The sequence below is a fragment of the Blennius ocellaris genome (assembly GCF_963422515.1).
Source record: "Blennius ocellaris genome assembly, chromosome: 19".
Lineage (NCBI taxonomy): Eukaryota > Metazoa > Chordata > Actinopteri > Blenniiformes > Blenniidae > Blennius > Blennius ocellaris.
This window is the reverse complement of record NC_137668.1, coordinates 3391881-3403624: the sequence shown is the minus strand read 5'-3', so window position 1 is coordinate 3403624 and position 11744 is coordinate 3391881.

The window sequence follows — 11744 nt, the reverse complement described above, 5'->3', positions numbered from 1 at the left end:
GGCCTTTTTCAATTGTGAGTAGAAGAAGACCGACACCAGAACTGGATGAGCTAACCATCAAAGACTTTGTGCAGCATTTTACAGCAGGAATGATTCAATCTACAAGTGACGGTGAGTGCTAGTTGGGGTTTTTTTTTGTTTACCTTCTCTGGATTAGATTAGCACTGATGTTGGCATTTGGTGCTGTTTTTTTTATTGTAAAGTGGTGTTTCTCTTACAATCGTGCACATAGGATTTTGTTCCTGCTGGTCCTGACTGAAACACCACCATACACTACTGCTTTGGTGAGGACTTAAATATACGGAGTATTATCTCAAAGATTGGAGGATAAATTAGCAGGTAGGGGAAAAAAAAAAGAATAAAAAAGACAGCAACAACAATGATAACAAAAGCAAAAACAAAACGACACAAAACAAAACATGAATTTGATAAGAACAGTAGCAGAAAACAAGAAGAATTAGGAGCAAATCTCATCAATGAGGAGTGGAAGTGTGTGTGCATGTGTGTGTGTGCGTGTGCGTGTGTGTGTGTGTGTGTGCGTGCGTGCGTGCGTGCGTGCGTGTGTGTGTGTGTGTGTGTGTGCGTGCGTGCGTGCGTGCGTATGTGTGTGTGTGTGTCCACTGGGTGTGGTTGGAACTGTTGTGGGGGGGGCCCGCAGTACCACTCCGGCACCCAGCGGCCCCCCGGACCTGGGGAGGCCCCGACAATCCGCCCCGGAGAGCCACGGCCCAACCTGGAAGGCACCCGATGGAGAGTGCAGGGAGGACCCCCCCGCAGGCCGCCAAGCCGGGACCGGCCAGAGCAGGGCCCCCAGGCCACACGGGCAGGGAGCCCCCCCAATCCCGGCAGCGAAGCCCACCGCATGCCCGGGGGCCGGCCCTCACACCACCACCCCCCCAACCCGGCGGGACAGAGAGGGCCCCAGCCGCGGAGCCCCAGACCAGCCCCCCCCCCCCCCCCCCAAGACCAGGAAGAGCGAAGGCCCAGTCGTGCCCGGCCGGAGGACAGCCTCCCTCCAACCTCCAGGAGCCCCAATGCCCCCCCCCCCCCCCCCCCCCCCCGATTATCATTAACCTGAAAGGATTATAAAAACCTATAATGTGATTACTTAAAACTAGAGACAAGTACCAAGAAGTGAATAATATATCGTTCATACCTTAAAAAGACCTTTCCTTCTTAGATAATGATATAAAGCAAACTACTTGGAATGACATCATTGGGGATATAGCAAAGATAGAGCAACCTAACACTGACTTTACAAGATCTCATATTGAAATGTACAAAAAAGAAACAAAGGAAACATCCTGAAAAAAGGATTCTTCCCTGGTTTAATGATGAACTCTGGAATTTAATGAAAAAAATCAAAGTGATGCGGCAACAAAATTAACTGACCAAATGTAAAAAATATCTGACAGGCTGTGTCAGAAATGTCTGACATTAAAATACTGACAAAACAGCCGCAATGTACTTTACTGTGTGCAAATGCATAAATTATCCAAATATTTTTATTGATGCCAAAGAAATTCCAGATGTTAATGAATTCACTAACTTCGGTGTAACCCTGGACCCAACTTTGACTTTCAAAAATCATGGAAAAAAAACTTTGAAATACTTTAATTGATCTTGTCCAACTCTAGATACAGACGGAGTGTCTTCCTACTGAGACGTCCCATTTGTACCTAAACTCTATGATCTGATCAAGTTTATTTATGTATCGTAATGTAGAATGTTGCTCACACTGCATATACACTGCATATATAAATATACAGACATTTACTGTTATTACTTTTATACCCTGAGGTTGAATTTGTGTAAATACGTGGGATAAAGACAGATTCTTGAAAGCGCTGCTTTGGTCAGTATTTATAAGGTTTTATGAGATGATTTTACAGCTGCAGCCCAGTTAGAGTTCTACTGCTTGCCCAAAAAAAAAAAAAGCCATTCCTTTCGCAGTAATCAAAGTGTTCCTGTAAACAGTAAATAAAACAATGGATCCCAGAATTCACCGGCAGATATATTTTCACCCGAGGTGCTAACGATGCATGTGAACTGAGAGTTCACGTAGTTTTAGTTTGAGTCCTGTCTTCAAAGTTGAAGTTGAGGAGCGAAAAGAGAGATTATTTTTAGTGACGAGCTGCGAGCACACGTGGAACCCGAAGCAGTCCACACTCTGCTCCTGATCCTTCCTTTTGGTGGATGTTGTTCTGTTTTGTTCTCACTTCATCTCAATTCATCTCACACTTTTCCAAGGACACAATGAGTCCCAGGCTAACTAAAGCCCATTGATTTTCACATGGTGATTTATAGGTGGCGTGTGTGTTGGGCCGGGCTTGATTGTCTCAGGGAGGCTGCAGAGTGCCACTTTAATGAGGGGAGTGACGGAGCAGAGAGCCCAGCATCCTGCCCACCACTGCACCAGCTCCAATTACACCACGGCTGTTTTATGTAATGACCAGAGCCAGAGAGCGTGGACTAAGAAGACATGGGAGCCACTTATTGACCTCATGTCAGGAAACGTCTCTAAGTGTGACACCAACAACACAAACCATATGTGAATGCTGGAATAGGATTTTAATCATTGTCCACCATTGATGTTTTGCCATAATGGATTGTGAACAGTGAGATCAACAACATGCTCACATTCCTAATGTTCCTTTCTATCTAACCGGACCGTCAGTGGATGAGAATTCTTTGACTCAGTTACTAAATCACACGAGGAATCCAAATTCAGGTCGCACAACAGAATTAAGGCTGCAGGACCTGATTAACTAGCATCCTCCACAAAGCATGCTCAAGGGCACCGTCATGCAAATAGATCATACTTCCATGTTGCACATGTTTTGTGGGTGATTTACTAAGAATGACATTGCATAACAGTTATGGCTGATATGGGACAAGGAGCATTTAAATGACAATGTGCCTCAGGCCCTGTGAGGCCCTGTTCACACTGAAGCATCAAACACATCAGACCTTTACAGCAAATAAATAAAACACAGACTGCGATATGACGCTGCTCCAGATTTGCAGTAGAACACAGTATTGAAGTGAAAGTGGTGATGAGAGGCAGAGGAACTGGCTCTCGATGCTTCTTTTTCCTTTCCCCTTGTCCTGTTTGGCAGCTTGGGCAGACAATGTGATGTGATTGAGAGAGAGAGAGAGAGAGAGAGAGAGAGAGAGAGAGAGAGAAGAGAGAGAGAGAGAGAGAGAGAGAGAGAGAGAGAGAGAGAGAGAGAGAGAGAGAGAGAGAGAGAGAGAGAGAGAGAGAGAGAGAGATGATACAGGGGATGGGTGGGGGACAACATGCAATGCGCTTGTTGGTTCTACATATATTATTTACAGTTATCACACTGATCCAAATATTTTCCAACTGTTATGATATTAAACCAATGTGTGTGTGTGTGTGTGTGGTTTGTCCACTGGGTGTGGTTGGAACCGTTGTGGGGGGGGGGGGGGGGGGGGGGTCTGCAGCACCACCCCGGGGCCAGAGGCCCCCAGGCCCAGACACCCCCAAGGCCCCCTGCTTGTCTGGTCCAGGGAGGGTTTGGGATACATCTTGTGCCAACAAGATGTCAGTTTGAATTCTTTAACTTTGAATCTGAACTGTCTGAAACTGGACTCCAGTCAATTGAAAACTCAGCTCTGTAATTCATTCTCACTCTTCAGTTTCACGTCTTTCTATTCAGATTTAGTGTTTTGATTCACTGTTTTGTCCGGAACCTGCGTCAATCAAAAGTAGTCGAAAGCAGAAGGAAGACATTTTCTAACAGCAACATGCTCCACGTTCTTTACCTGGCGTAAACACCTCCAATACTAATTGTATTGATTGGAAATAGGATGTGTCCAGGGGAGTAGTGGCCGGCTGGCACACCGGGACGAACCTTGCTATTTCAGATTTACTGGATTTCCTGTTCGCTGTCTTCCTTTAGCATCCATTGTTGCTGTTAGTAACAGCAGATGTTAAAACAAGACTCACAAACGTTACAGCACTTCAAACCGTCATTGTTAACTGTGGGTGCTGTGACCCAGGATTATTATTATAATAATTATTACTATTATCATTATTATTGACTTATGTTTTCGTAAGGTAAATGGCAGTGGGCTAAAACGGTTAAAAATGAAAGTAAACATTTGCTGTGGTTTTCCATGTTAATTCAGCTGATGTTTTATGTTATCCAGGTTCGGGTGGGAGTTCAAGATGTGATGTCATCAACCAGCGGGGGGGGTTGTTCTGTCTGTGGTTAGCAGTGTTGCCCTGAGCTCATGTATGTTCTGCGTTGAGCCTCATTAAAGCTACATAAATAAGGCATGTCATGTCATTGGGACATCTATGGATTTCTAACATGTGCTCTTGTCTTAATGGACAAGGAAGTTCGGTCACTAGTTAACATGGAAACCAGTTGATCCGAAACACCGGTGTCCAGTACTGAAGACGTTCTGATACTGGCAATAACTGGACTCAGTGGGTCCAGAGGAAGCAGTAATACTTATCAATACATTTAAGAGGTGTCTCACTGACCAGACAACCTCTGAATAGTCTTGTTGGGATTTATTGTTGGTTATTAGCGTTAAAATTACTGCAAGTAATAGATTATGGAAAGTAATAGATTACTGGAAGTAATTTATGAAAAATTTAAATTATTAATGGAAGTAAATGGTAATTTACTCATTGACAACTCCTAGAGTAATTGAGTAATTACTCAAAAGTTAATAAATTATCAAAACTTATTTATTAATGAAAAATTATACATTTGAATAAATTGATTATTTATCAATTTATAATGAAATTGGAGCTAAACTGGAAATAGCTGATACCAAACATCTGTGTTGTTTGTAAAAAGGGTTATTTAAGCTAGTTAATATTCCTCTGCAAAAATATAACAATGTTAAATAACAAGGAAGGTGTGAGATCCGAGCACAGACTGTTACAAACCAGTGAATTGTCAACAATAAATACACAATAGTTACCAGGAATCGATCAATTCAGCTAAAAGGCGTTTATTAACAAAAGTGGATGTATGACCACGAGAGTCCACCAGATGGCGGCAGACCTTGGAGGGTCACTGCGAGTGGGTGTAATGATCTCAAACAGACGCCAGAGGGAGGCATGCTGATTCGGGGCGTGGTGACCATGACGACCACTAGGGGCACGTGGCGGAGCGCGGATGGAGAGTGCAATGACTCATTGCGACCAGCAGGTGGGCGTAAGGAAAGATTGCAATGACCCACGCAGCCACTAGAGGGCGTTTGACTCGCTCTTCCTGGGGAGGCGGCGGTTGTTCAGCGACCAGATAAACAAGACAGCTGTTGCACACATGCGCCGGGGACGCTCAGAGCAAGAGGTCTCTCCGCGCCGAATCATTACTGTAACGCCGGAGTTTAACTTCATGTTGAGACATGCAGTCAAACTCTGGTGGCGATACGGATGTATCACGGCGACACAAGTTAGAGATTCGGATGCTAAATGTGGCTCTGAGGAGAACTTATCTCCACCAGCTAACACACGCGGCGGCGGTGGGACTGGACGTCTGTAGAGCCTGGTTTTGTCCCCAGGATCCACAAAAGAAAAAGAAAAAGGATAGTCCAAACAGTGTGTTCTGCTTGCCAGCGGGCAGAAACATGGTTTGGATTCTTGTGGTCCACTGTGCACTCTCTTTATCTGGTTGTTGAAGCAGAGACGTCCTCTCTGCTTGGGGACCAGGATGAGAAGCCGGGGGCATTTGGCTGCGACCTGGGTTTGACCAAGTTGCATTTCGGACACCCACTGTGTCCAGGTCGGGTTCGACCAATTTCTCCATTGTGCTTGCAGCCTGTTGTCTTGGGGAACAACTGCCAGGGAGAGAAAATGGATTCACAGTGACCAACAGTATCCTTGTCAAATATACAAATTGAGCAATATGTTATAACACTAACAGTATCGCTCCTCTAATTAATGATTACTGATTAATGTTCCATTCCATAATTAATGGGCCAGAGTCTGGGGTGGGGAGAGACGTGTTGAGATTTGTCCCGTTGTGCTGGATGGCTTGTACACCACTGGGCATGTCGTAACTCCAGTGTTTCTTTGTATCAGAGGTGTTTCACACCAGGCAAAGAACGTAAAGTGTGCTGCTGAGTTAAAATCAACTTCTTCTATCAGTGTTCCACTAATTTTACCTGACAACCAGGTCCCAGATGTGTGGCACAGAACATTTAATAAAAACACTGAATCTGAATGAAGAGAAGTAACTCGGAAATTCTGAATGAATTGAGGAGCTGAACTTTTCAATTACTGTATTTTCCACTACTATAAGGCGCACCCATTGATTGACATAATTTATAACTTTGTTCATATATAAGGCACACCACATTATAAGGCACATGGAATAGACCAGTGGTCAGCAACCTTTATAGCTCAAAGCCATTCAGTTATATTTTCCACTGATTCTGACACCTAGAGAGGTGCACACACTTTATTTTGATAGTCCTACCTGCAGCCTATGCCAGGAGGACACTACACACAAAACCTTCTTCACTGCTGGTTGACAACTTACAACTACCGGTAATAAACTAAACTACATGAACTAAGCAACAAAAACACAACACAACACAATTATTACCGACACCACAAACCAAATAGAACCCCCAATAATTGCATTTAAAAACACCACAAACAGAAACTCCCATAATGCATTGCAGCTATCGGCTACACTGAGGAGCTCAGGATGCAAGGCATGATGGGAATTCATGTTTTGTGTTGTTGGAGGTTATTGTGGGTTGTTGTTGGGCTTGGTGTTGTGTTGATTGTGTTTATGTGTTTTTGTTCCCCAGTTTAGGGAGTCATTATTTCATCTAGTTTATTTTGGTTTGTTAGAATGTTGGTGTGCAACCATGAGTGATGAAGGTGTTGTGTGGAGTGTCCGTCCGCTCTGAAGATCCGGTTGCGAAGTTAGAGTTGTCAAAATAAAAGCTTCTGGTTGTTCAGCTGTCAAATAGCATCTCGAGTAGAGCAATTCTTCCATATATAAGGCGCACCGGCAGCTTTTGAGAAAATTTGAGGTATTTAGGTGCCTTATAGTGCGGAAAATACGTTAGATGAAATACATTCACATTCAAACGAATGTATTCCATTTCAAAAGAGCTTGGCTCTGGCTGTGCAGCGCCGCCACCTCATTGGGCAAGAGGCACGTCTAGAAGTGGCTCTCAGAGATCCAAGGTGTGATTTGGTGCCGCGCTACGCCATCACAGCCTTGGAGAACCATGGAGAGCGAGTCACTGCCCATAAAGCAACTAGTTCCGCCCCTGCTCCCAGAGCCTCCACTGCCCTGCTGACCCTGCAGCCCCAGAGCACTGCAGCCCTATCGGCCCTGGAGCCCTGGAACCTTGGAGCCCTGCAGCCCTGCAGCCCTGGAGCACTGCAGCCCTACTGGCCCAGCAGCCCTGGAGCACTGCATCCCTGCACCACTGGAGCACTGGAGCACTGCAACCCCAGAGTACTGCAGCCCTGGAGCACTGCAGACCTACCTTCCTCTGAAAAAAACTGATGGAAATAAAACTTTAAAAAAAATCAAAATCCCTCTCTCCTCTCCTGTGCTCTCCCTCTCTCTATTTCTCTCCCTCTCTGTCTCAGTCTCGCTCTCTCTCCCCCAGCCCTGTCTCTCTCTTTCCTTTCCATTGTTGTGTCCATTGTTGCTCTGTGGTGAAGTGGGTATACTCTCATTGTTTACCTTTTTCTTACGTTGTCCAGAAAAACACCCTGTTTTAGAAACAATGATGTAGGGATTTCTTACCTCATCTGTAATGATTGATAATTATCAAAGATAGTTATTAATAATGTTATTGAAAATATAATCTGATCTGTATCAGAACCTCGGAGCTCCACCTGTCTTAACAGGAAATGATAGTCAATTCAGTTCTATCAGTCTCATAAGATATACTAAACACTTAATCAGGAATTTGAATTAATAGTCAAATTAATTACAATTACCAGAATTAACAGTAAAGCTTGAAGGTTTTTGGAGTTCTTGACACAGAAGAGGTCGACATTTCATTCACCTTTGTGCTCGTTGAGTCCAAAAATTATATTTATTTACCATGAAAACCAATAAACACATATTCTAACTACCTATATAGAGCTTGGTGTGTGTAGGTGTGTGTGTGTGTGTGTGTGTGTGTGTGTGTGTGTGTGTGTGTGTGTGTGTGTGTGTAAGTGTGTGGAGAGAGAGAAAGAAAGAGAGAGAGAGAGAGAGATGTGGAAGAAGTGTGTGTGTGAGACGTGTGATGGAACTACAAAACAAGATGGCTGATCACAAGAAACTCCATTCCAGATGGAGGTTATCAGAGAGCAGGAAGTCTGTCCTGGGTCTCCACCATGTGCTGGAGAACAATGGAACATGGAAGCTAGTCTTTAGCGTCTGCTTCCTGTGTGTCTCTGCTAAAGGACCATTTCTAGAATGACTTGATGTGAATGAGACTTGTTTTGTAAAACGTCAGGAGTCGTCAGATGGTGTTCAGTTACGGTGTGATGTTGTCTTTGATGTGATATGTGTAGGATTGTGAGTTAACTAGTTAGTAAAGCAGATTAGCATACAGACCCGGTGTCTGTGGCAGAGCTAACGTTGATTTACAGGTTGATAACTGCTCCTAATATCATTTTCTATAGAACTCAATCACTGTAACAGAATCAACACATCTTCATAAAGTTAAACAGTTCTATCATAGCATCAGGTTTAACTAATCTCAGGTAAAGCCCAGTTGTTCCCACTTCCTTGAAGGATCAGGGGAAGGTCTGACCCTCGTGGTGGGTCAGCAGAGGAGTTGAGTAGTGGAGGCCCCTGGTTGCAGGCCTCTGGTGTTAGCTGGATGCTAACGCTGGGTGAGTTGAGCTGCTGGGATGCAGCTCCTTTCTCCCCGGTGTTCACAGGAGAAGACTCGCTGCAAGACTGCTTTGAGGAGTCTCTTCAAAAGGCTTTTGGTTGAAGGTTTGTGGATTTGAAGGTGTCAAATTCCCCCCCACTGGGTGTGATGGTCAATCACTTTCCTGAGTCCAAATTCATATGTCATGACTGTGTATCATGACAAATGAATGAAAACTGCCTTTCCCTAGAAATGAACAAACTTTCTGTGGTCTTGTGAGATCCCAACAATGTGTAAGACGACTGTATATAATTTACTCAAAAATTCATCAGTGGTATTTGCTCACTATTATAAATTGATCATGACTTGATCAGCAGCAGGTTGTGTCTTTGGTCACACAAACAGTTTGCATGAACGTAGAATGTATTCAACATGAAGTGTTTCACATACTTTTGGAACAAAATACTTTAAATCTGAAGTTGACAATGAACCTTTGTTTATTTTTCACCTTCAATAAAACAAGCAAAACATTCTCTTTCACACAACATGAACATGAAAACCAATCTGATCAATTCAATTGTGCAGTTGTAAAACTGAAAGCACTTATTTGGTTTTCAATATCTCAACACTATTTTAGCAGACTCATTAGATAATACCACAACACATATTGTATGTTATTGGTCTTTGAATGAATACATTGTTTTGAGCATGTTCATTTCAATCAACCAAACAATGTGACAAACCAACATTTAGTTACTGATGAACAAAAGTGTTTGCATTTACAACACATCAGCAGTGATGTACTCCTTCAACCCGGCGCTGAGGTTCTGTCCTTTGCTCCAGTATGTGCACTTTTCACACAGACGGTCTTGATCACATAAAAGAGGCAGCAAAATGGTTTAAAAATAATGAACCCACCTTAAAACTTACCTCAGAATTCAATGGATTCCATACAAATAGGTTCTCTAAATTAGTGCTGTTTATTCAAACTTTCTTGTTCACATTTCCAACAATCACAAGTCTTTCAACGAGATATGCGGTCAACCTGTCAATCAAATGGAGTGCTGGCATCTGAGGCATCCAATCAGGTTCCAGTGGTGGCATGACCTGCTCTACCTGCTCTGATTGGCTGATCAGACATAGAAGAGGATAAATGCATGCCTACAGTTAACCAATGTAAATCAGTGAATGCAGTCAGTACCAGCCAATCAGAGGCAGAGGACAGGTCCTGACTTCCTCAGCCTGGGGAAGAGATTGGGCAATGAGGCTCACAGGTACTACTGAATAATGGCAGAGGGAGGATATAGACCAGGGTATACACAATGCGTACTCAAAATAAGTGGACTCTGGGTGTCACAGTGGTTAGCGCTCCTGCCTCACAGCCAGAAGGCCCTGGTCCAGTACTGGCTGGGGTGGACATTGTATGTTCTCCCTGTGTGTGGGTTTCCTCCGTATACTACAGTTTCCTCCTACAGTCCTGGAAAACATGCAACACCCTCGGCCCCCATCAGTGCAGGGCTGTGTGGCTGCTTCCAGCGGGTCCATGCAGTATAGGAAGGTCACCGAGGGATTCATGAAGAACGACTGTCTCTTCTCTGTAAACGTGTGTTGTCTTTGGTGCTGAAATGAACAATTTGACTACCTGTTTACCTGGATAGGAGAGGACAAGTACACCTGGACAGGAGAGGACAAGTACACCTGGACAGGAGAGGACAAGTACACCTGGACAGGAGAGGACAAGTACACCTGGACAGGAGAGGACAAGTACACCTGGACAGGAGAGGACAAGTACACCTGGACAGGAGAGGACAAGTACACCTGGATAGGAGAGGACAAGTACACCTGGATAGGAGAGGACAAGTACACCTGGATAGGAGAGGACAAGTACACCTGGACAGGAGAGGACAAGAACACCTGAACAGGAGAGGACAAGTACACCTGGACAGGAGAGGACACTTGTCCTTGTGTACTTACACAGGGACAGGAGAGGACAAGTACACGGGGACAGGAGAGGACAAGTAAACCTGGACAGGAGAGGACAAGCACACAGGGAGAGGAGAGGACAAGTACACCTGGACATAAGAGGACACGTACACCTGGACAGGAGAGGACAAGTACACCTGGACATAAGAGGACACGTACACCTGGAAAGGAGAGGACAAGAACACCTGAACAGGAGAGGACAAGTACACCTGGACAGGAGAGGACACTTGTCCTTGTGTACTTACACAGGGACAGGAGAGGACAAGTACACGGGGACAGGAGAGGACAAGTAAACCTGGACAGGAGAGGACAAGTACACAGGGACAGGAGAGGACAAGTACACCTGGACAGGAGAGGACAAGTACACCTGGACAGAAGAGGACACGTACACCTGGACAGGAGAGGACAAGTGCACAGGGACAGGAGAGGACAAGAACACCTGGACAGAAGAGGACAAGTACACCTGGACAGGAGAGGACAAGTGCACAGGGACAGGAGAGGACAAGTACACCTGGAAAGAAGAGGACACGTACACCTGGACAGGAGAGGACAAGTGCACAGGGACAGGAGAGGACAAGAACACCTGGACAGAAGAGGACACGTACACCTGGACAGGAGAGGACAAGTGCACAGGGACAGGAGAGGACAAGTACACCTGGACAGAAGAGGACAAGTACACCTGGACAGGAGAGGACAAGTACACCTGGACAGGAGAGGACAAGTGCACAGGGACAGAAGAGGACAAGTACACCTGGACAGGAGAGGACAAGTACACAGGGACAGGAGAGGACAAGTACACCTGGACAGAAGAGGACAGCTGTGAGACTGACAGACACAGCTAATGTGGACCCCAGGTGTATTGTGGGAGGAGACGAGCAGAGAGAGCGACCCACTGCTCCACCATGGTGGTGGAGGTGTCGATGTGACGT